This window comes from Ochotona princeps, chromosome 15, assembly GCF_030435755.1.
Source record: "Ochotona princeps isolate mOchPri1 chromosome 15, mOchPri1.hap1, whole genome shotgun sequence".
Classification (NCBI taxonomy): domain Eukaryota; kingdom Metazoa; phylum Chordata; class Mammalia; order Lagomorpha; family Ochotonidae; genus Ochotona; species Ochotona princeps.
In genome coordinates this window covers 37639730-37664429 of record NC_080846.1, presented here as the reverse complement: position 1 = coordinate 37664429, position 24700 = coordinate 37639730, and the positions used below count along the sequence as shown (strand labels likewise).

Below are 24700 nucleotides of genomic sequence, written 5' to 3'. Positions count from 1 at the left end.
CATTGTGGCAGGGAAACAACTGCTTGGCCCAACACCTGCTGCCTCTCAGGGTAAGCCTTGGTAGGAAGCTGGAAAGAAGAATGGAGCCGGGCACTTACCACCTAGGCTGTACTTATTGCTGCTGAGCGCAATAACCAGGGCTGAGGGCTGTCTGGATTGGACAAGGGAGTAGCACCTGTTGGTATATGTGAGGGCTGGGTCTGGTGATGAGTTGAGCTGAGTTAAGGTGCAGCACCAATAGGTAGCATGAGAGCCAGATGGAATACAGGCCAGGCTGGGCTAAACTGTAGTAGAGACTGACAATTGTGAAAACTGTGGCTGGGGGTGGCCCTGGTAGGGGTTGCCAGGAGTTGCCCTGATTAAGCCACCACTGGTATGTGTGAGTGTCGCTGTCATGCAGTGATGGACTTGGTGCATGGACTCTGACTAATGGTCCAAGCTGAAGTTTATTAGTGGCATCAAACTTTATACACTGAGGGTCATATTGGATAAGGGAAGAAGTATTGAGCTTATCAACAAAACCCATCAACTGTTTCTATACTTTTGCTTGGAACTCCTTTTGTTTTGTATATTCCACCAAGTGTTCTCATTCACATGCTGTCCACTCAACTGTTCTCATACAAATGATATCCAATCATTTATACAAAAGGTATCTATTCGGCTGTTATTATACAAATATTCTCCAATAAATTGTAATCCTGTGCTCACTGACCTTCCAGGGTCATAATGTCCTTCTACACATGGGGACTGTTCTGTGGCAGGCTGGTTGGGCTGGGCTTTAGCACTTGTTAGTTCCCATGAGATACAGGGCTGTTGGGAACTGACCAAGTAGCTGTAGCCACCAGTATGTGTGTTGACTGATGCAGGTGACAGACCCAATGCGACCCTGCAGTGGCTAGTGCACAAAAGAGCCAAGTCTGAGGTTTCTTGGGAGACTCCTTGGCTAAGCCACCAGACTCAGACCCTGGCCACAGAGAAAATCACAGCACGTGTGGTCCAACTTTAGAGTCTATGTATTGGGATTGGGCCTTCTCAGTTGTTGATGCTTACATAGTGGACAGCATGTACAGAAGCACATTGGGGACATGAAGACCAGCTCATCTATGCCAGCAGGGGATGTCAACTACCTCATCAGAAGATGGAAAGCAGAGCAGGTTGGGCAATTGTCCTGGCCAAGTTTTGCGGCATGTTGCTGGATCTGTCAATGCACTAAGGTGAACCATGTCAATCAATAGACAAAGATTTTTTCATCCTTGTAGCGATGAAACCGACAGCTTCTCAGAGCTATGAAAATCATTCAAGTAACACCTTCAGGACTCTGTTGCACATGTTAGGGTTTCTAAGGCATGCTTAAATGATCATCCCCCATATAGTTTGACAGCAACAAGCTGCCCCCTTCCATTCCTTCCTTGTGGACGCAAGAGGAAAAAAAAAAACATGAAACGTTTCCCATCCACTTTCCTCCATATCTGACCCTTCCCACCCTAATCAAAGGCCTACATCAGCATTCATCTGTCTTAACTATGTAAACAATATTTTAGAAAATTATAAAACGAAAACTATTGTGACAGGCATGTGCCATAATGACTAGGATATCTTGGAATGTCATATCTGATAATGAGGGCCTGAATCCTGGCTCTGCTCCTGACACTATGTCCCTGTTAGCCACACAGCGGGAAGCAGCATATGATGGACCGAACAGTTGTTCTTCACCATTCCATTCGAAGACCTGGATTGAGCTATGGCACGTGACTCTGAGCTGGCTCAGCCTTGGCTATTGTGGACATTTAGGGAGTGAACCAGCAGAAGGGAGTTATCAGTCCATCTCTTCCTTCCAAGTAAATAAACACATTAAAAAAAAAAAAAGATTTGAACACCAGCAGTCTCAGTTTTGATGTCCCTAGAGGCAATTTAACTGCTACACAAATTGCCTACACATGTCTATATTTTAAGCATAAAAATAAACAACATGAAAATCATGTTCTTGGGCCCCACGTAGTAGCCTAGTGGTTAAAGTCTTTGCCATGCACACATGTGATCCCATATGGGCTTTGGTTTGTGTCCCAGCAACCCGACCTCCCATCCAGCTCCCTGTTTGTGGCCTGGGAAAGCAGTCGAGGGTGGCCCAAAGTCTTGGGACCCTGCACCCATGTGGGAGACCTGGAAGAAGCTCCAGCTCCTGGCTTAGGTCCGATTGTTCCGGCCATTTGGGGAGTAAATCATCCAACCAAAGATCTTCCTCTCTGTCTCATCCTCTCTGTGTATCTGGACTTTCCAATAAAAATAAATAAATCTTTAACAATGAAAGAAAATGATGTTCTATTTGCATGTGTGCTGAATTTCTTCAAATACTTAAAAAGTTTTTTGTCATAATATTTCTTTTGTTATTATACACATTACAATATTTTATGTTTTATTTATTTTTACTGGAAAGGTAGTTTTTAGAGAGAAGGAGAGAAAAACATGTTCCATCCACTAGTTCATTGCTCAGTGGCCACAACAGCTTGGACTGAACTGATTTGAACCCAGGAGCTTTCTCCTGTTTTCCCACACAGTTGCAGGGCTCTTAGGCTTTGAAGGATCTTCCACTTCAAAAGCAGGGATCTGTATGGGAAATGGTGTAGCCAAGATATGAACCAGCACTCATATGGAATCTCAACACTTGCAAGGCAAGGATTTAGCCACTGAGCCATTGTTACAGGCCCTACACATTAAAGCTATTTGTCAAAATTTTACTACAAGTTTTCTGTATTCAATCTAATCAGAGACCATTAAAAGAAGCACAAGATAAGTAAAAGTTTATGTTTGAAAGAGAGAAAATGCAGGAGGAGAGAGTGAGAGAATATCTTTCTCCTGGTAATTCACTCCCCAAGTGTCTGTAGTGGTAAGGAATGGGCCAGATCAAAACCAGAAAGCTGGAAATCCATCTGGGTTTCTCCCTTGGGTGACAAGTGACAGAGGACTTAGCTTATCAACTGATAACTTCCCAGTCACATTACTAGGGAGCTACATTAAAAATGAAACAGCCAGGACTCTGACCAGTACCTGACATGGGATGACAGTTTTGCAAGCAAGCACTAGAATAATAGATAAGACGAAAAATATCTTCAGGAATGTAACCCCTTCGTAATAACCATCGTGATTGCTACTTTATCTATCTAGGCCACAAAACCATGTCTTCCCTTCCTCATGTGTCCTCTGTTCTATTGCTGAGAGTTCCCCAGTAGCTGAATCTAGAGCCTATAATCGGCACAGATGATTTAGAAAGCAGCATGTCAAGTGTATTTAATACCAAGCTGGTTATTAGGACAGAAATTTTACCAATCATACTGTAGGTGAGAGCTGGTAAATCAGTAATGGACTCAGACACACGAATCTGTTATTCCAGGCCCTTGGTTTTGGCCTGGTCCACCAATTGCTATGGAAGAAAATTTGAAAGCTGAACCAGTAGATTAAAAAATCCTTCTTCTCCTTCTCTTTCTTCTCTCTCTCTCTCCCTCTCCCTCCCTTTCTCCCTGCCTCTCTGGCACTATCTCTTCCTTTTAAATAAATAAATCTGAAAAAAGAAAATCCGCTGTTTTTGTTTCTACCATTCAAGATAAAAATGTAATAGGAAAAAAGTTTTATTCCAACATACACATTCTACATACACAATTGTATAAAATACTAGTGAATTATAGTCTAGCAATGCCTTATTATGTGAATAGCAAAGTTTGCTACTTTTGAGAAATACCACAGTGGGAATCAAATAAAATTGCATTACTATTTTGAGCAAGAAAGTGTATTTCTAGAAATGCAAATCAATAGCTATATTCATAACTATGTAAAATGTTGTAGCTCATTGTGTCTAATTCCTGCTGATCAGCTGAATGTATTTTTAAGGGAAACAATATCATTTTAATTAAAAATAAGGCAGCTAATTGGAACATCTTAAAATAGTAGTGACGCTTAGGCATTACGACTTGAAGTATGATGATAGTTACAAAACTTACATTGACATTCCCCAAAATAAATATCCCTTATGTAGCAAAATAATGAGATTCCTATTAAATGATCTTCAGAATATACAAATGTTGTATATAATAAATAATAATATAATATAATAAATTTGCATATAATAAATTTAGTTGTCCAGCATGAAAGTTACTGATGCAGAGTTAAACTAAATGTTCCTAGCAATAAAAACCACTAGAAGGTGAGAGATAACAGGAAGTTTCTCTAAAAACTGTTCAAACCCTGTTCAGGTTATTCTCTGTATGACCACAATTTAACCAACCTCAACTAGAGGTCTCCCGTAGACCATTAGTGCTTACATCAATACAAATTTTGCTAGCTAACATTTTTCTCTCTGACAGTTTCATATTCAAAATTGTATTTGCATGGCTCTCTACCTGTATAATTTTATGATAATATTTTAAATGCAGTGACTATGATGTTCACCCAAAAGAGTCATCAATGGTCCTAATACATTTAACACATTTAAAACATCAATATTGGGGCTGGCACAATGGCTCAAATGGTTAGTCCTCACCTGCAAGCATTAATATCCCATATGGACACCAGTTAGTGTCCTAGCTGCTGCATTTCCAGTACAGTTCCCTCCTTGTGGCCTAGGAAAGCAGTGGAAGATGGCCCAAGTTCATACTACTCTGTTGGCTACTCGTTGGAAACATCAAGTCAACACAGAAATTATATAATAAATTTTAGACCTTTTGGCCTGGTAAATATATATCATCAAACACAGGTACTTCTAAAAACTACTTTATGGTACCAACTGTGTGGAACAGCAGGTTAAAGTCCTTGCTTATGACTCCACTGTGCCATATTGGAGAACCAACTGCTCCACTTCTGTGCATGCCTCCTGCTAATGCTCCTGGCAAGGAACAGAGGCGTTCCCAAATGTTTGGATCTCTGTTAAACCTGGGTGAGACCAAGACAGAGTTTATGACTTCTGGTTTTGGTCTGGCCACGACATTGCTGTTATTGTCATTTAAGAAGTGAACTGCTGAATAAAAAAAAAAATCTGTCCCCTGTTCTCTTTTCACCTGCCTGCCTTCCAAATAAACAGGCAAACACACGAAAGAAATCTCGTCACATTTTGTCACATTTTACCTCTGTAGAAAGTCCTCTGAATTCATCATTGTTTTGCTGTTTCTCAAAGGGATATGGCATCTTCTATTTTAGCAATTTGCCTATTAAACAAACCCTTTATTCCATATATATTTATACAATTCTAAGAATATATAGATACTCCCCTTTTTATCCCCCTCCCTCCTTTTCTGTGTGACCTAGTTTCATGATGAATTCATGTTCCTAGTAAAATTTTAAAAGCTTAATCAACTGAAATTAGAGAATTAGAAAGTTTAATCTTGGTATAAAGAGTTGGACTCATCCCGAGTCTACTCTATCAGAGACCCTATGTGTAAGTTTTAGACATGAAGATGTCTATGATAGCTATAGGGTTTTATCCTGAGAATTTACATATAGTGTTCAGGAACAATATATGAAGCTAGAATTCTATATTTGTGGAAAGCTAAATATAATATCCCACAAATAATTGTTGATGTAGGACAGATGCAGTTTTTTGTTGTGTGGACAAAGCTAGTTAAAATAATATATTTGGTCTCTCTTTGAATTTAACTGCTAACCTAAAAGCACTGTCTAATAAGCAATGATAGGTAATAGATATTTGTTGGCCTGTCATGTTACACCAAAGGCCTGGTTTGATTTTGTGAATAGTTAACAACTTTAGATCTTTAACTTTCTTTAATGACATAATTTACATAGGGTACCAATTGTATTCATGAGACTTTTGATTTGTATTTTCATATTCTGTGTAAATTTTCACATTTTTAGAAATGGTCATAAAGTATTGCAGACTATCAGAATTTGATTCTATTTTGTTTCTTCCTTAAAAGTTGAGTTTAGTCTGGAGCTTGCAGTGTTGTGGTTGGCATGGTGGGTTAAGCCACCATTGTGACACCACATCCCAGATTGTAGTGTCAGTTCAAATCCCAGCTATCCTGGTCAATATCTAGTTTCCAGGTTATATACCTGGAAGAGGAGAGGATCCCACCTTAGGGCCTGTATTCTCGTCAGTCCTGGCTACTGTGCCTGTTGGGAAGTGAAAGACAGACATTCCCCTGACCTTCTGTGTTGCTGTGTTTCTTCCCTTTCTGACATCCTGACTTTCCAAAAGCTGCTTTAAAATTATTGTGCTCAGTAAAATAAGCTATCCCACAAAATACAATTATCAACTATTTGAACTGTCGTCACTAAGACACAGAGTACAAGATAAGTGATTAATTAGTGAGATTGACCTATTGAGATTTACTTCTTATACAGTCTTTGTCTATACTCTTGAAAACTAGTAGTCTTTTTTTTCCTACTTGCTATGTCTTGAGATCTTTACCTAACAGAGTGTTAATCCTGTAACTGCAAAATGAAATGGGAGTATACTATGGTAAAAATCAGTGAAAGAAAATAGATAAGGGACCTGTCGCAGTGGCCTAGCAGCTAAATTCCTCACCTTGAAAGCACCAGGATCCCATATGGGCTCCGGTTCTAGTCCCAGCAGCCTTGCTTCCCATCCAGCTCCCTGCTTGTGGCCTGGGAAAGCAGTTGAGGACGGCCTAAAGCTTTGGGACCCTGCACCCACGTGGGAGACCTGGAGGAAGTTCGTGGATCCTGGCTTCATATCTGCACAGCTCCAGCCGTTGCGGTCTCTTGGGGAGTGAATCAATGGACGGAAGATCTTTCTCTCTGTCTCTCCTCCTATCTGTATATCTGACTTTGCGATAAAAATAAAATAAATCTTAAAAAAAAAAGGAAACAAGAAGAAATAAGGAAGGAGAAAATAGGTGAGGAATGTGGGCAGCAAGGAGGGCAAAGTGGGAAGTATCACTATGCCCCAAAACTTGTATTGTGAAACACGAAGCTTGTTCAATTTAAATAGAATTTTAACAAAATTAATACATGCTGACAGCTTATAATTGTATATATTTAAGTGGCACACAGTGAACTGATACCTCCATTCATTCAAATAACTATCAGTTTTTTTTTTAATTAATCTGATCAGTTTGGAAATGTGTAATATAAAGGAGTTTTAAAAGTTTCATGGTACATGTTAATTTTTGTAAAATAATTATTTTAATGGAAAATCAGGTTGAGAGAGAGAGAGAGAGAGAGGCTGTTCATCCACAAGTCCAAATCTCAAGATGATCTCAATAGCTAAGATAGAGCCAGGCTGAATCTAGGAGCCAAGAACTTTATCCAGATCTCTTATGTAGTGCAGGTGGCCAACGACTTGGGCCGCATCCCACTGCTTTCTCGGGCTCATTACCAAAGAGTTGGAATAGAAGTGGAGCAGCTTTGAATCTGGCATAGTGGCTCAGCAGGATAAATCTGCCCCTGTTAGTGCCAGCATCCCATATGGGCAGCAGTTCTAGTCTCTGCTAGCTGATCCAGGTCCAACCTTGTGACCTGGGAAAGCAGCAGAGGATGGATCAAATTCTTAGGCCTCTGCACACATATGGGAGACTTGTAAGAGGCTCCTGGCTGCCAGTTTCAGATTGATTCAGCTCTGGCCATTGCGACTGTATGGGGAGTGAACCAACAGGCGGAAGGACTGTCTCTTCTTCCCTCTGTGAATCTGCCTTTCAGACAAAAACGAAACAAGTGTAGCAGCCAGGACAGAAATTAGTGGTCATATGGGATGCTGGGGCTACAGGCAATGGTTTTACCTGCTGTGTCATAACTGAACCCCTTATGTTATCTTTTAATTCCAGTTTTTCATTCATTCTTTGAAGTGACTTCCTATACTATTGCTAGCAATATTCACCTCATCAAGCAATAAATTTCCAAAAAAAATCCTGCAATCTGAAATTTTATACTCTTTAACACCCCACTTCTTTGTAGCTTTCCCACTCCCTGTAATGAACATTATACTCTCTGCTTCTCTGAATTTCCACGTGCAGATAACAACAACATGTGACATATCTATCTTTGTAGGCATGACTTTTTCCATTTAACATAAAGTTTTCCAGCTTGATCTAATGTTGTTCAGACAGAATTTCCTTCTTTTTAAAGGCCAAATAGTAATTCAATTCATGTGCAGAAAATTTTCTTTATACATTTACCTGTTGATGGCCAGTTGGGTTAACCTGTAATCAGGCTACTGTGAACAGTGTTAACATGAACATAGGAATGCAGACAGCTCTTTGAGTTACTGATTTCAAAGATATCAAGCTGTATAATGGTCAGTGAAATTGGTGTTGAAATTTCATTTGAGCAATAGGATTTTCTTGCCATTTTCAACCACCTTTAATTGCTATTTCAGGAAAGGATATCTTGCAGTTATTTAAAATTTGTGAACACTGATTATTGAAGTCTCAAAAGTGGGTTTACAGTGTTTTACCTCTTGAAAGTTATTTCTGTCTGTCTGTACAATCAGAACATGCGAGCTTTAGAATGTGGTGAACAAAAAGGCAGTAATGGCATTTAGTTAAACTGTAATGCACACTATATATTGTTGATACATTGCCTTCAATCTCATTAGAAGTCACTGTTTTCAGTTAAAGAAGAATTATTTTTAAATTGTCTTTTAAAATATTCAAATATAATGGCTTATTATTTTAGATTTAGGATTAATAAATGATTATTACTAATTTTGTAATTACATAATAGAAAATCAGGTTAAAAGGAAAAAAATTTGATTATTTAATAAGTGTTTTTAAGTTTAAAAATTTACCAGTGTGAATGTTCACAATCGTGCATTATAGGTCAGCTGCTTTCTTCTTCCTTACCTGCATCACAATGCTCCATTCCATAATAGTATTTGCATTCTCCTGTTGAACTATGCTAGCCCATTTTGGAGTGACTGCTTTGGGTAAGATAATACAGTTAAGGTATAGTTCTATGGTGTGCAGGGCTTTAATTATAGTAATCACACACACTAGGAGGGGGATAGGAGTAAAGTAAAAGGAAATTGTCTAAATTGCCCATTAGCTCTCAAACAAATGAAGCTATTTAAATCTAGAGAATATTCTTTCTTTTGTAGAAAAAGCCAGAATTCTGAGTCTGAATGACCAGGGTTACATTTGCATCCTAACATTTTTCAATTGTGAGACTCCAGGAGAGCTACTCAAGATTTCTGATCCATAATTTACTCAATAGGAAAATGAAGATGACAAAAATGAAATACTGTTATTCTGAAATATAATGAAATGACATCTGTGCTCCTTATACTCTGGAACCAGGCTCATTTTCACATATTTTTCTGTAGTATAATTTGTACAATCTCTTTCACTTCATAATTATCATCTACATGTCACAGAATTAAATCTTCAAAACTTGTATCTCTCAGGATTTTAAACCAGTTAAATGCTCTCCTTTCATAAAAATTGAAATGAATGCATGCCAGAGATACCATTTAATTCGCTTATTAATTACAACATTTTAAAGTTAGTACATAGATATATGTTTGCAAAGAAAGAATCTTGATTGAATTTGAGCTGTAATGCTGCAACAAGGTGGAGGAACCCACCAGGGGGGAAGGGCGTGGGCAGGGTGGGGGGATTCCCAGAGCCTATGAAACTGTCACATAATGCAAAATAATTAATAAAAAAATAAAATAAAATTAGTCCATAGAGCGTATGAGAAGATTGCTGTAGTCTTGTCATTGTACATGTGTGTTTGTGCACATATGTATGTATTTGTCTACCAAAGTTTTTATGTATCTGTAATAGATATAAATATGCATATCAGTACAGAAACGCTAATACAAAATTTCTGAATTAGAAAACAGCACATTACGCACAGTGCTGTGGTGTTGCGAGTAAAGCCATCTTCTTCTGTATCAGCATCCCATGTGGATGCTGGTTTGAATCCTGGCTTTTCCACTTTTGATCCGACTTCAGGTTCATGTGCCTGGGAAGTATGACCCAAGCGGTTGGATCCCTATGCCTGTGTGGGAGACCTCAAAGAAGCTCCTGGCTTCAGAACACCCAACTCTAGCTGATGTGGCCATTTGGGGAATAAGACAGCAAATGGAAGACCTAAGTTTCTCTGTAACTTGCCTTACAAATAAATAATCTTTAAAAAAAACAGGAAACAAAACACATTAATATCTCATTGGGTAATACACTGTAACCCTTTTTTTCTACTCTTTCCAAAAGAAATTATACTTGTATACACTCCGTAATAGCAACAACAAACCTGTAAGCTAACTAGTGCTCCTTTGGAATTGAAAAGTGGCCTGGTGAATATAAAGTCAAGTCTAGTATTTCATTGAATGAACACCCGATTTTTGTTGTTGCTGTTGTTTAAATCTAAAACAATTTTTCTTACATCCCCTTCATCAGATGTGTCTCTCTATATAAAATCATGCATATGCACACATATCGTCCATGCATATATACATACATAATTTTGTATAGACACATTAGTATATAGATTTTACCCTGTTGATATTTTCAGTTGGTTTTCTAGCAATGCCATCAATGTCAATCCATATGAAATGCGAACATACACTCGCTGCATCCTAGGCTTCAACATCAATAAGTAATACCACCATTTTTCCATACTTCAAATCCCAAATCTAACTATCATTCTTTTTCTAAAACATTTTATTGAAACATACTGTATGTGGCATGAGACATATGTAAATATGTAGATATATGAGTTTCTAGCATTTGATCATACTCATCATCAGCACCCTAAATGAGAACGAAACATTCTCAGTGTCCCAAGAGTCCTGATTGGTCCCTCCCTCTCCATTTCTTTAACTGTGAAATAAAATTATAGTATTATTTTCCTGGTATGATTCAGTGGACCACGGTTTATAACTGAATGCCAAATTGTGTAGTAGCCACACTATATTTAGTTTTATGGTTTACAAAAAGCAGATCTATTTATTTATGTATTTATTTGTTTATTTAATTCTATACCTGAGTTATGAAGTATCGGAGAGAGAGAAAGAGAGTTTTCATCTGCTGGTGCATTTCCCAAGTGGCTGTGGAGCCAGGAGCTTCATCCAGATTTTCCACATAGATGCAGGGGCCCTAATACTTGGGACATCTTCCACTGCTTTCCCAGGTGCATTAGCAAGGGAGTCGGATATGAAGGGGAGCAACAAGTACTTAAACCAGCTTCCATACTACATGCCTGCATCTCAGGTGACAGGTTAATTAGTTTGCCACAGCACAGCTCTTCCCCCTCTCCAACCCCCAATGTTTATACATCATATATTGACTACCATAAACAAGACAAAAATGACATGTGTCCTTTGTTGTTTGGTTTTTGTCTCTTGGTGTTTGACATGTGTGTTTTGGTGTTTGGTGTTTGCAACATTTTCTCCAATTTTCCGATTGTATCTTTTTTTTTCAAATATCAGGAATATATTCTATTTTATGGCTGAATAGAATTTTTCATTTTTCTTGAGCTTTGACAAGTTTCTTTCCTTTATGTCTACATACAACAATATCAGGTTTTATTTTCTATAAATCATAGAACAAATACATACATTTTATGTGATGTCCCCCTTCTATTCTAGGAATTTATTACCTTTTATCAGTATTGTTGCTCTATTTATCAAACAAGATAGGCCCAATGCTTCTAAGCTTTATTCCTTATTATCTTTTTCCAATACACATGCCAATACATCATCCATTGTAATCTGATACAAATGATTACATTGCAACAGTGCTGTATGATCTAACTCTGACCTAACTTGCATTGTTCATGGCTTACTATTCTCTACCACATTCTCACTATATTTTGTTGACCATGATTTCTGTTTCCTGAATTCTTGAAATTCTTTGAGTACTTGATTTGTTCTTTGATAAAGCATCATCTTATATTCCTTAGATTTTTGCTGATACATCACCTCTTAACAGGTTCTGTCTTGACTACTCAGTGCAAATATTCACTCTCATTTATCTTTTATATGCCACTCTACTTATTTTCTTCAAAATGCAAAACAACACTTATAGTGTTCAGTTCTGTTAACTGGTCTGGTCCTGTAACCACTAAAATATAAACTGCATGAGAATAGTTTACTTTTTGATTCAGCACAGTGCACAGGTTCCAAAACAGGGATACCTGAAAAGCTCTTAGCACACAGACATACTAAGAATGCATAGTACAGATGAAGTATTAAATGTGCTAAGTTCCCAGTGAAAGAGAATTTCTTATTCAGAAAATGGTTGCCGTATTAAACCCAAAAGTAAGTTGCTTATTTATTGCTTTGTCTTACTGTAACCAAAATTGTATTACATTTAAATTTATAGCTAAAAATTGTAGTCACTTCCTGTGTAGCTGGTTCATGGAGCACTGATTGCCAGCTTGACTTATTATGGTAAGACAGAAGACTCCAACACATGACATGTTGTATAAAGTGGATTACCATTTACAGAACAAGGCTCAAGCCCATCTACTATATGCCCTGTGGCAGCAAACGAGGGACCATGTCAGGAGTCACGTGATGCACTGAGCTGGAGTACAAAAAGGCATCCTCCATACTGATTTCCATAGAGGCTGTACCAGCCTGCAGCCCCACCAGCAGTGGAGTAGGGATCCCTTTTCCCCGCAACCTCGCCAACAAGTGTTGTTGGTGCTTTTATTCATGTGGGCCAGTCTTACTGGCGTTAGGTGGTACCTCATTGATGTTTTAATTTGGATTTCCCTTATTGCCAGGGAACTTGAGCATTTTTTCATATGTTTATTTGCCATTTGGGTTTGTTCCTTTGTGAAGTGTTTGCCCATTTCCCGTGCCCATTTCTTGAGTGGCTTGTTTGTTTTGACATTTTGGTTGTTTTGTAATTCAACATACCGTATGATCCAGCAATAGCACTCCTAGGAATATATCCAGAACAATTGTTTTATGAGAAACCAACATGCACTCCTATGCTCATAGCAGCACAATCAGTAATTGCAAAAACATGGAAGCAACCAAAATGCCCATCAACAGAGGATTGGATAAGAAAGCTATGGTTCATCTACTCCATGGAATACTACTCAGCTATTAAAAAAAACAAAATGCAGTTCTTTGTGGCCAAATGGGCCAAACTGGAAACCATAATGCTAAGGGAAATGAGCCAATCACAAAAGGTTAAATACCACATGTTTGCCTTAATTTAAGATGATATGATGTTATGTATAACATGTTATGTTTTGACTGTTATATGTTGTGTATAAACTAAATTGAAGTATAGGTGAGGTGGTCACAGAAGGTGGCTGGGAACTCGCATTTACTTTCAACATGTTGGTTACTCATTACTATGTCAATTAATTCCATAATGATGTAAATTTTTGCTGATGGTATGTTGGAGCTTTCAATTGACTGGGATAATACTCTGCTGGCTCTGTCTTCAGACCAGAGAGGGTATACCTAAGAAGACGTTGAACTTGACTGGACAATAAGATGCTGGACTCTATGTTTGGTGTATGCTTGCAATGGGGGAATCTCAACTGAACTTGAGCTGTGGTTATGCAACAAGGTGGAGGAATCCACCATGGTGGGAGGGTTTGGGGAGGGGTGGGGAGAACCCAAGTATCTATGTAACTGTGTCACATAATACAATGTAATTAATGAAGTTAAATAATAATAATAATAAAAAAAGGCATCCTCTTTAGGGGGATGGAAAGCTCAGCTTATAACAACCAATTTCCCACTTCTCCCCAAATCTCTCATTGCTGGCACTTCTGTAGTCTTTCTGAGAACTGTAGGTGAAAAAGAATGGAGAATTGGTTTGGTTCCAGGTCACCCTATGAACTGTCTTACAGTTTCTCATAAACCCTGTGATGATAGAGTTTGAATTTGCTCAACAAAAATTCAACAACAAACTGAGACTACCTTATGGTGGTAAATGCATTTTGCTTGAAGATGAATCCCTAAAAGTTGCTTTTTTTTGTTTTCACTAAGCTTTGGATGGTAGTTATTCCACATCACTAAAAGATTTGTCTGTACAATGTGAAAATCTGTTTTCTGCTATAAAGTTTATGGTCACAGAAACACAAAATGCTCAAAATGAAAACAGAGTATGTGGCAGCTTTGGCAGTTTAGAAATGATTTTTAGAGTTAAATGTTTTGTGACTCGTAACAATATGTGAAATGAAATGTAAACAGACTCTTCAGAGAATTCAATACCAGGTCAATTTTTTTAGATTAAGACTTATATAATTTACTTTGAGTAAAGTTTGTTAAATATTTTACTTTGTTCTGCTCTCCCAATGTGTTCTCACACGTGATTTTGAAAGTAGATTATACCACCACCCCACACAGTAGTCTTGGCATAGAAACATTCAAGAGATTCCCTCTGGAAATAAAGCTAGCCCAAGAAGACTCACATACTAATCCCTTTTGGAAGCCTCTTCACATATACTTTTAATATAATGCTTTTCCAGGCTTCTAGATATTCCTTATCCCAGTAAAATTGACAGCCTAAAACTAAGCATTACAAGCTAGCTCTTTGGAGATAATCTGAGAATGCCTGAACTGTTCTACGTGATAAGGGTATTTGTATATGCCTGAGGTCTGGGACCATGCTTTACCAGTTGACCAAATAAGTACATGCTAATGTGATTATGATGAAGGCATGTTTTGCTCTGAAAGAGGCTAGGCTGGAGCAGAGGTCCATTGCACTGGCATTAAGGTCAGTTGCACTGAAGTGTGTATTTGCATTACTGATCCTGATTAAAACTGGATTGCAAGGCTGGGATAAGCTCCCTTGGTGAGCAGCACTTTGTACATGTTTTCACACATCACTGCAGGGACAATTAAAGTGCATCTACCTGAGAATTCAGGGGGAGAATTTCCCTGGAAAGCTTCCATTTGACTTCTCCTGTATTTCATTCTATATGCCTTATAGCCCTTGCTCTTTTGTTTTAAAATTCATTATGTTTTATGTATGCATGTATCTATCCATTTCAAAGACAGAGCTGCAGAAAGAGAGACGGAGGAGGGAGAGAGGATGAGGAAACAGGGAGAGAGAGAAAGATCTTCAATTTCTGATTCATGTCCCAGAATGACCACAATAGCTAGATATGGACAAGGCTAATGTCAGGAGCCAGGAACTGCATTCTATAGCCATATTCTGCCTCCTAGATCAGCATTTGGGATGGTGGTTCCACAACACCAGCCCCACCTTTCCTTTTTAAAATACAGAAATAAACCTTAAGTGAGAAGAACTCCAGGTCTTACAAAACCTTGTAAGTGTTACGAATTATATCATTTATTAGATACCTGCACAGATGTATTGGAATGAATATCTACTAATAACATAGGCTAACTCAAGATAGAAATTTGAATTTTCAGTTTAACTTGCTATTCAAAAAACTCTGGATTTACATTTTATTGAGAATAATAGTAGTTCTTCACAATTTCTTCTTTGGAGATAAAAGTGATGCTGATCTTCTAAGTAATTACAAGTCATTTCTGCATGAATGTAATGTGGTTTGAGACCTAAGTTCACAAATGAGTTGTTAGATATTATGCCACAGAGGGAGGATTTCTACTTCAGCTCATTTCTTTATATTTTTCCTTCCCAGCTTAAGTTAGAAATGAAATAGAAATTTTTGTGCATTTTTATCATATATATTGTATGAAATGTACACCTTGAGGTATTGGAGTTGAAACCTGTAACAATGAAATCATTACAAAAAAGAATGACCTAAGGGCACAGACTTCAGCCCAGCTGTCTGATTGTTGTGCCTAAATTCAAGTCCAAGTTCTGCCCCAGACTATAGGAGGAAGCGGATGATGTCTCAAGAATAAGATAAGGTTTCCAGTCACAGGTATTGTCTGGGGGTGGTCCATGTCCCAGCTATGGCGAACATGTAGAAAGTGAGACTGTGAGAGAGAATGCACTCCCTCTCTTTGTGTAAGCGTACATGTTTGTCTTTTGTCACTCCACTAAATATAAACAACACTTATATTAATATAATAATATATTTATTCATTCTTTGTATATTTAAGTATAAATATTGTATGCATTGCATATTACAATGTATAATATGCATGATAATATTTAACATATAGTAATAAAAGTAATATATTATATTACAAGAATAAATAATAAAATAAGCAGGCAAACAAATAAATAATAAATGGATTTTTTTAAAGGAGTGATATAAGACATGGCTGATTTTGGAATATGAAATATTGAAGGTAAACTTTAGTTACATAACTTAAAGCATATAATTTTCTTGTTTTTACTGATGTTTAACACATCCATAATGCACAGGTAGTAATACAATAATCCTAACATGAGGATTTATAAGCAAGATCAGTTATTTTCATATGGAAATACAATTAAATATGTGAACAGCAGTAATATTAATATTAAATATTGACATGCTGTTATCATTATGGATTGTGAGAATATTTTCTTTATCATTATTATTGTTTTGTTTTATGACACAGTTTAATAGGCACTGAGGTCTTCCCTCCCATTCCCAACTTCCCTCCCTTTCCCAACTCATCTCCCTCCAGTTTTACAATGGGTATCTTTCGTGAACTTTCGCAAGTCCATCATGCTGCCACTGAGGTATCTCCTAACAACAAAACTGTTGAATTTATCTGGACAATAAGATGCTGGAGTCTGCCATGATAGAATTATGACTGGTTATGAGCTGTACTACTATAATAATATGGAGGAAATCAATATGGGGGAGGGCTTGGGAGAATCCCAGAGACTATGGAACTGTGTCATAAAATGAAATAATAATGATAATAATAATAGTAGTAAAACAATGTAGACATGGACAATGTCAGAGAGTCCAACATCCACCTGTCAGGACATTATCAGCCATTTTATTGTGAGTCCTTCCTTGTACTGCATGCATGGAGACATACTTCTCTCTATTTCCACCTATGAACATACTAATTTCCACTACACTTTCATTATGCATCCCTTTAAATACAGAGCAAGTGTACACAGTCCACCATGGAGAGAAAAACATAGTGAAACTTCATCCATATGTAACATGTAACAAAGGTATCAATGTGAAGTTAGGGTGGTGAAAGAGTGTCAAGAATCTTCATTTAGGAGTGGATGCCAGCGTGTGTCCCATGTGGCACCAATGGAGTGCAGTAAGGGCTAGAGGTTGAGTGCTAACATGGCCAGGGGAAGCTTTGCACAACATCTCAGGGAATGGCTCCTTCCCATTTCAGTTTACACTAAAATGATGTCAAATCTAAGGATTTTACCTATGAATTATATCTTATTGCGCCTCCTAGTTATTTGTGCTCTTTATAATAAGACCTTGCAATGTAACCCATTAATCAATCATCCATAAGAGACTGATTGCTTGTAATCATCTGAGATTGTTAATGTCCCTTTTATCACTGTTATTGCTACTGCCCATAAGTAACTATGATCTAGTCCTTGTGAGAATATTTTCAAGATAATCATTGAAGCTTTAAAATTAGATCATGTATTAACTTTAGCATAAAAAATCCATTGCTTATTTTTGTAATGTGTAAGAAAATTTGCAGTCTGCACTAGAATTAAGAGAGATAAAAAGGTCATGTGTCGTAGATACTCTCTCTTATATATCAGAGCTCAACTTTATTTTTCTATAATTTTCATAAAATGAAAATGAGGGTAGGACTCAGCTTGAGGAGAGATAAAAAAATCAAACATAAATTTTATTCAGATATGATGATTTGCATTCAAAGTGATCAGGCTACAGGCTTATCTCATTACAAGCTCGAGGCTGTGTTTCATCATGTCTCAGTTGCCATTAAGTTTAATAATACGACTGCCTGTATTGTATGTTAAAGATGTGTGTCTGTTTTACAATTCTGTATGATGGTGAAGTGGAAGTGAATATTTATGACTTTGCCATTAGCACTCTCAATTTTATGCCATATAGCAAAAATAATTGCTAATAGTGCCTTAGTTGCATTGTTTTAGGGAATGTGCCCTCCTCTTTCTGTTAAGTTGTGGGAAAGTTAGTAATATGTAGATTTTCTGAAGTGCAATAATTGGCATGTGAAAACTTGCACAGACATATAATTGCACCCTGAATTAAAACACAGTAGGCTCACTGAGTCTCTGGCAGGGTCAATTAGTCCCATACCCTTTTCATTGGAAATGGAGTGGCCAGTCCTGCTGATTTTAAACAGTTACATGGGCACTGATTTGCATTTGAAATTTGTTCCAAGAAATTATCATAAGAGCACAAATTTTAAATACCAAGGAATATTTGCAAGGAGTCATTTAAAAATGGACCCTTTAATTAGTCATTCATGTTATTATTCTTTTCAAAGTTAGAAGTTCCACATGAAATGCTTCCAAGTGGATTTTATAGGAATTAGTCACATATACATATATATATGTATACACACACACACATATATATATACAGTAATATATATATATATATATATATATATATATATATATATATATATATATATAGTTGTTGTTGTTTTGGGTCCTCAAAATGTCCTCTATCCTTTGTTTTCCTCTTATGTGGTGGAGTAAATATTTTGTTTTTAAATAAAATTGAAATCAAGAAATATGAGAGAGAAGAGAGGGCATTGTATTATTTTGTGTGCATTACATTGTCCAAATAATGTACCCCCTGTCTATAGATTACGATCTAGGCTTGTCATCTTCCTAAATTAGTAATATTGTTATAATCATAAGTAATTATGCTAAGAGTGTCTAGAGCTCAAATATGGAAATTTTCACTCAGTATGAATGATCTCTGTATTTTCCCCTTCTGCAGTGATTAATGACACATTTGCAATTTCTCTGCCTTTAAAGGAATGGATCCAGGTTTTCTTTTGTCAACATCTTTGGTCCACTGTTTCAAATGAGGGTCATCTTTGGTATGAACATTGTAGTACTTAAAACATTTATTTTATAGACTTCTGTTATTTTGCTTCTTTCTTCTAACACCACCTCATCAATTTTAGGCATCTCAATATCTATGTTCACCTTTCCAATATGGGTATAAAAGAGCCATTTGTTTTCAACCATTGTACTTGCAAACAAATAAATCTCTCTCTGTCTCTCTCTTTCTCTCTCTCTCTCTCTCACACACACACACACATCGCATGTATTGTACCAGTGTCAAGGTGCTATATCTTTTGGTAGTCATTTTCAAGATAAGAATATATCCAAATGTACCCATCCTTGTTTTGTAGACTGTGCAAATGTTTAGTCTGGCCAATGAATGGTGTATGGTAGAAACGTTCGATTTTTACAGGGAAAATCAAGTTTAAGATAGATTATGAAGTGATACCAATAATTGGCTAAGGAAATGAAGGTCAAAATACCAAGAATGCAGACAAATAATATCAAAATATATGTCATAATCTTGCACCTTGGACAGATGAGGCCTTTAGGAGAAGGGTACAGAAAGTACAGAAAGTATTGTCAATGTACAGAAAGTATTGTCAAGTGTAAGCATTCTGATTTTAAATACAGTAATAATATGTTGTTGTTAGAAGCCTGCAATTAAAAATATTTCTTTCTGTATATATTTAAAGGGTCAAGAGAAGGAGTGAAAGAGGTAGAGGGAGAGATGCAAGGAGAAAGAGAAAGAAAGAGAGAGAGAGAGAAGCACTCATCAAATATTTGCAGATTCTGGTTTGGTCTTTGAAGATGTGAAATTAGAATGCAGTTTAAGTCTCCCGTAGAGGTGGTAAGGAACCACTTCCTCAGGTCATCATTGCTGGCTCTCATGTTCTGGATTGGCATGAAGCTGAACTTTAGCTGCGGCCAGAGCTTAGAATTAAATCTAAGTATTTTGATGTGAGATATGAACAAATCAACCACTGGACTAAATGCTATTAGTGAGATTTTAATAAATAAATAAAATACTATGAAATGAATGGGGATATGTTCTGCTTTAACATCTAGAAGGAAGACTTAGAAAAGACCTGTGAATTGGATAACTTGTTAATTTTTTGAGAGATAGAACATGAAAGAAGCCAAGAGACAGCATTATTAAGTTCTTTTGAAGTATTATTATTTCTTTTCCATGTTTCAGTTCTGGAGGGATAAGGATTCCTTCCTCCAACTCCCCTTCCTGCCTTCTCACCCCCCCAACCTTCTCCCCCCTTATTACTACAGTAGTATAGTGACAGCTACAGGTTTAACATTCTGCTATTTAACTGCATCATGGCATTGTAGAAAATCTAGCGTCAAATTGTCAATGCATATTGAACAATTTCATCAGGAGTCTTCCTTTCATTCAGGAGTAGAGATCCATACTACATCATGTCTTCACTTCCTGGCATGCCAATCTCCATTATATAGTACAACTATGAAAAAAGATAACATTCCATTGAATATTATTTTTTTAAACTTTTAATTATTAATACACAGGAATAACTGAATAGAAGATCAAGTAAACCAATACAAAGCTATATTATTTCCATTAGAAAGAAAGGGTATATGCCTCCTAGCTAAATTAACTAATATATATTGGCATGAAAAAATTAAAACAACAGGTTCCACCAAGCTCTATGTTCATTTTCCCAGTGATTTTTAAAAATATTTATTCATTTTTTATTGCCAAGTCAGATCTACAGAAAGAAACATCTATGTCTGTGGATTCATTCCTCAAATGGCTACAATGGTGCCAGGACATGAACCGGCACCCATATGAGATCCTGGTGCACGCAAGGTGAGGACTTTTGCTGCTAGGCTACCGTGCTTGGCCGTTTCCCAGTGAACTTTACAGATATCCTGCCAGTCATGATGAGTTGGAATACATACCTGTATTCCACACAGGCTGTATGTACACAGCTTGTATCATAGCGTATTGATGGGATAACTCACAGATCTCAGGGTCAAGTCCTTGGACCTCAGAAAACAAAGTTTAAAAAGGTGTTTATTCAGAAATTGTTATGCTGTTGTAATTTGATAATTTTCTAAACTATGTTATCAGGAGAAATATCTATAGCTTGAGTCTTTTTTAATTCAAAATATAATGAAATATTTTACCTGTGTTAAAGCTTTCAATATGGATACTTTATGTCTCACCTCATTGTAAAATCTATTCTCAAGGTGGCTGTCAGGTGCTCTGACAAAACCCCTCTTGAGTCTAATACTGGACAGCATTCTTTGGCTGCTGAAGAAAGTCCTTAGGGAAGCTCTATGTTTGCCTTAAGTATCTCCTTTCCTGCAAAAGCAGCACAGATAGGTTTATATATTCCTAAAACTCATTATATTTTCATGTTTGCATCTTGTTATGATCATATTAATAGAGAAATGACTACTAAATTAGCATAAATTCCGTATCACCATTTTCTATGGTGGTTATAGCATCTGAAATACGATGTTTAATTACATGACATGACAATCCTTAGTGAAAAAAATCTACAGAATGTGTCTTTCGAGCACCTGACTATGATTATCTCAGGAATATGGATGTTTTCCAAACATTAAAATATAATTAGGTCTAGCTTTGGTGAAACTCAGGAGAAGGGCCTCAGAATTTGCTACCTTGTAAATAATGGCTAATTGTTGGTAATTATATTGCTTAGGTTTTTTTTTTCACAACCCCATTTACTTTTTGCACAAGAGTGTATGCCAATTAGACTCTGATCATGACTGTCAAGGTTATCAACAAATTAAGCACTGATTTCTAGGGCTGCATGATAATGGTCGCCTACCAATTTGCAAAACAGTAAATGGGCTCTCAAGCCAGAAAAAGCAAGTCTGTACTGAATGTTGAATCTCCCTGTGTCCCTTCTAATTGCCTACCAATGGCTAATCAGGGAAGAAACCAATTCATAAGCTATATATAAAAGGCCAGATGAGTTGGAGAAATCTATTTCTTATGTTTAAAGTATTTAGACACCATTTAAAAGTTGTCTGGCCGGACAGAAAATTTAGTAAGATTTTTATTTAAACACTCTCTTATCTGTAGTTGCTTATGATTTACTTTAGTGTAACAGAATTCAATTTTTACTATTTTTTCTTTGCTTTGTTTTATTGCACATTAGTTAAAGTTATGTAAAGTGTTGATCCCCTTACATTAAAACTTGCCATCAGACTCATGAATTTTTCTTGTTAGAGACTTGTAAAAGTGGAAAAGAAATTACAATCTCTAAGAACCTAGTTTACAGTATAATGCATAAGCATTTTAACCTTCTGGTTTCAGAGACAAATAATTTTGAACATAGAAGCTAAAACAAAATCTTTTACAAAGTTTTACTGTGGTGATAATTATGCTACTTTAGCCAACAGCATGCAAGAAGAGATATGTCATTGAGAATATTGTATATTATACCAGTGACATATAATACTGAGAACGCTGATAAAAAATGAATCCACAGAATGAAGGTATTTGGCAGCATAATTCACAGAAACAATAACTGTTAATGCTCCATTGTATATCACAAGAATGACAACTTTGTGATAAAATGTAACACATAATCCCCTTGGTCACATACCTCAACTTTTTTCTGCCCTGAAAATATTTTGTCTCTACTTTAGTATTAGTACCATGATTCTTAGCATTATATAGTAAGTAGATATAAGATATTTACTTGAGGGTATAACCAGGAATGTAATTTCAATTAGGGGAAAGCCATCAGCATTTTCACTGCATGTAGCTTTCTAGGCAAAAGCAATGTTTCATTTGCTAAAATAGATGAACATCCATTAACATGGTCTACAGTGATTAAATATTCAAGTTGAAGTGGAAAACATGAAATGTAAGGTAAGCTTTGATCAGACCATTCAACCTCATGTAAAATGTCTAGGTATAAGCGATCTTTCCTGTCATTGTAATTGCATTTGCCCCAGTCATCTCTCCTGAATAACCATGCAGCCTACCAGCTCCCTTCATGACTAATCCTGTGATTGGAGTTTGTTATACTCCTTCCTGTGGTCACTGGGATTTTGAACACATACTATGTGCTACACATTGTGGTGGGGTTGAGATCACAAAGGAAAAGTCAACATGATCTCATCCTAGAAAAGAACTTCATGAAGTGAACCATATAAACTACACTGTCGCAGTGTATATGCACAGTATATATGCACAGTGTATATGCACAGTTTATATGCTTAGCCTGTGATTTCTTTGATTAATCTACTCTCTTCACACTAGTTTAAGCCACTTCATGTTCTGGGTGAAACAATACCAAGAACAATCTAAAGTAACGTAATATTTAGGACTTATGATTTAAAAAGTACTTTCTAATTCCTCCTTTTGTTGTTTTCTATATTTTCTCCTACCCAGGATATCAAGGGTCTCTGTATTACCTGAATATGCTGTGTCTTCTGTTTTGGTCCTTTAATAAATTAATGCTGTGAAACTAAACAAATATTAAAGAAATCATGTTAGCAAAGGATCCTGGATATTTAAAATCCTATTTTTTCTTGTGAAAAACAGTTATCTCCAAAAATTGAAAATAAAATCTGTAATATAAAATTCCCATTATTCTACTTTTTATTATTATGCTCCCCTTTAGCAACTTATATGCAAACCTCTATTAGAATGCTGATTTACATTGTCATAGTTCATTTCTTGTGACTTGCCTTTGTCTTTCAACAAAACAATGTATTCCAGGTCAAAAAGGCAAGCACAATTCTGGATATTATCACATTTAATGGAAATTTGTTGTGTCTAGGAAAAATTTAATCTGGAAGCATATACTTTTAATGGAAGAGTGAGGAAGGCTTCAAAAAGTATGTAACAAAAGCAATCCAAGATGATTTTCATTCTTTACAATTTTTTGAAACTGTTTTATATATCCCAGGGGAGATATTTCATAGGGCTTAGTAACTTAGAGAGTGTTCAGTCATCCAGCTTCATGATGCATAAGTTTGGAGACTGCTGGATAGGAGATATTAGCTTCAGGCACAGAAGTTAATAAACACATTTATTTATTGGCTACCGCAGGCATCTCCAGAAATGATTGAATGCCCAGTCTGTATTTAGACAGGTTTTTACAGATGTTGGACAGACCCTCCATTTCTCCTCCTCCCTCCCTTTTCTGAGTTACCACGGGGTGGAGGGCTTTCTGTAACTGGGATTCCTGAAATCGGCAATGTTATAGACCTAATAGTCCTCCTCTTGTGGGACAAGGGAGATTATCCGCAGCTTTCCCTCTGTAGGGCTGGGACCAGCCCCACAAGGATATGCTGCTCTGCTTCCGATATGCTACTACATTTCTTTCTTCAATCAATCATACAAAAATTCCCATTTTTTTTTGCAGCCCTGCCTACTCACATAGTAAGCTGATCTCCACTTTGTTACTTAAAATTAAAATACTAGCTTCTTGATATCATGTAATTTCAGCATTTTGTCATTAACTATGTCCAAACAGTCATTTGTTGGGGGGGTGGGGGTTAGAGTTTAATACCTGAAATTGAGAGTGGTAACACACGATCTAATCCAAGAAAATATCTTCTAGATATTAAGAAAAAACCAAAAGCAAAACAAAAAACAAAATCAAAGCCTCAACTACCCTGGAACCTTTATATTAAACAAACAAGCAAGCAAACAAACAAAAAAGCAATATGTTCTACTATGCTAACCACCAATATATATAAAATATTCTCCTTGCATTCTGCTGAAGAAGATTATACTTTTGCACACAGTACTACAATGAGGAAAAATAAAGAAGCTAGAACTGGAATCTGCAGCACTGTCCCTAATAGCTGTTTTTGGAGACTGCAGATACTGAAATTTATATAAGCCCACTGTTTGATTCCTTCTTCCCTTT

The 24700-nt window shown here is 36.7% G+C and overlaps 1 protein-coding gene and 1 long non-coding RNA gene across 18 annotated transcripts in view; one reads left to right on the top strand and one right to left on the bottom strand.

Annotated features, from left to right (window-relative positions):
* MGAT4C (MGAT4 family member C) overlaps positions 1-24700 on the top strand; it is a 617011-nt gene that overhangs the window by 483931 nt on the left and 108380 nt on the right. For 7 of the 17 annotated variants that reach the window (XM_058673687.1, XM_058673678.1, XM_058673679.1 and 4 more), the window contains one exon: positions 8781-8887. The exons of 7 other annotated variants lie outside the window; for them this stretch is intronic. The gene's annotated coding sequence lies outside the window, so the exon portion shown is untranslated. Of the gene's footprint in view, positions 1-8780; positions 8888-20540; positions 20644-24700 lie in introns of all 17 variants that reach the window. 3 more of the 17 variants (XM_058673682.1, XM_058673686.1, XM_058673689.1) reach the window with 2 other exon arrangements.
* Positions 20237-23289, bottom strand: LOC131482088 (uncharacterized). The gene is made up of 4 exons (XR_009246759.1): positions 23235-23289; positions 21003-21141; positions 20736-20823; positions 20237-20278 (listed from the first exon to the last, which is right to left on the bottom strand). It is a non-coding gene; the product is annotated as an uncharacterized LOC131482088 (long non-coding RNA).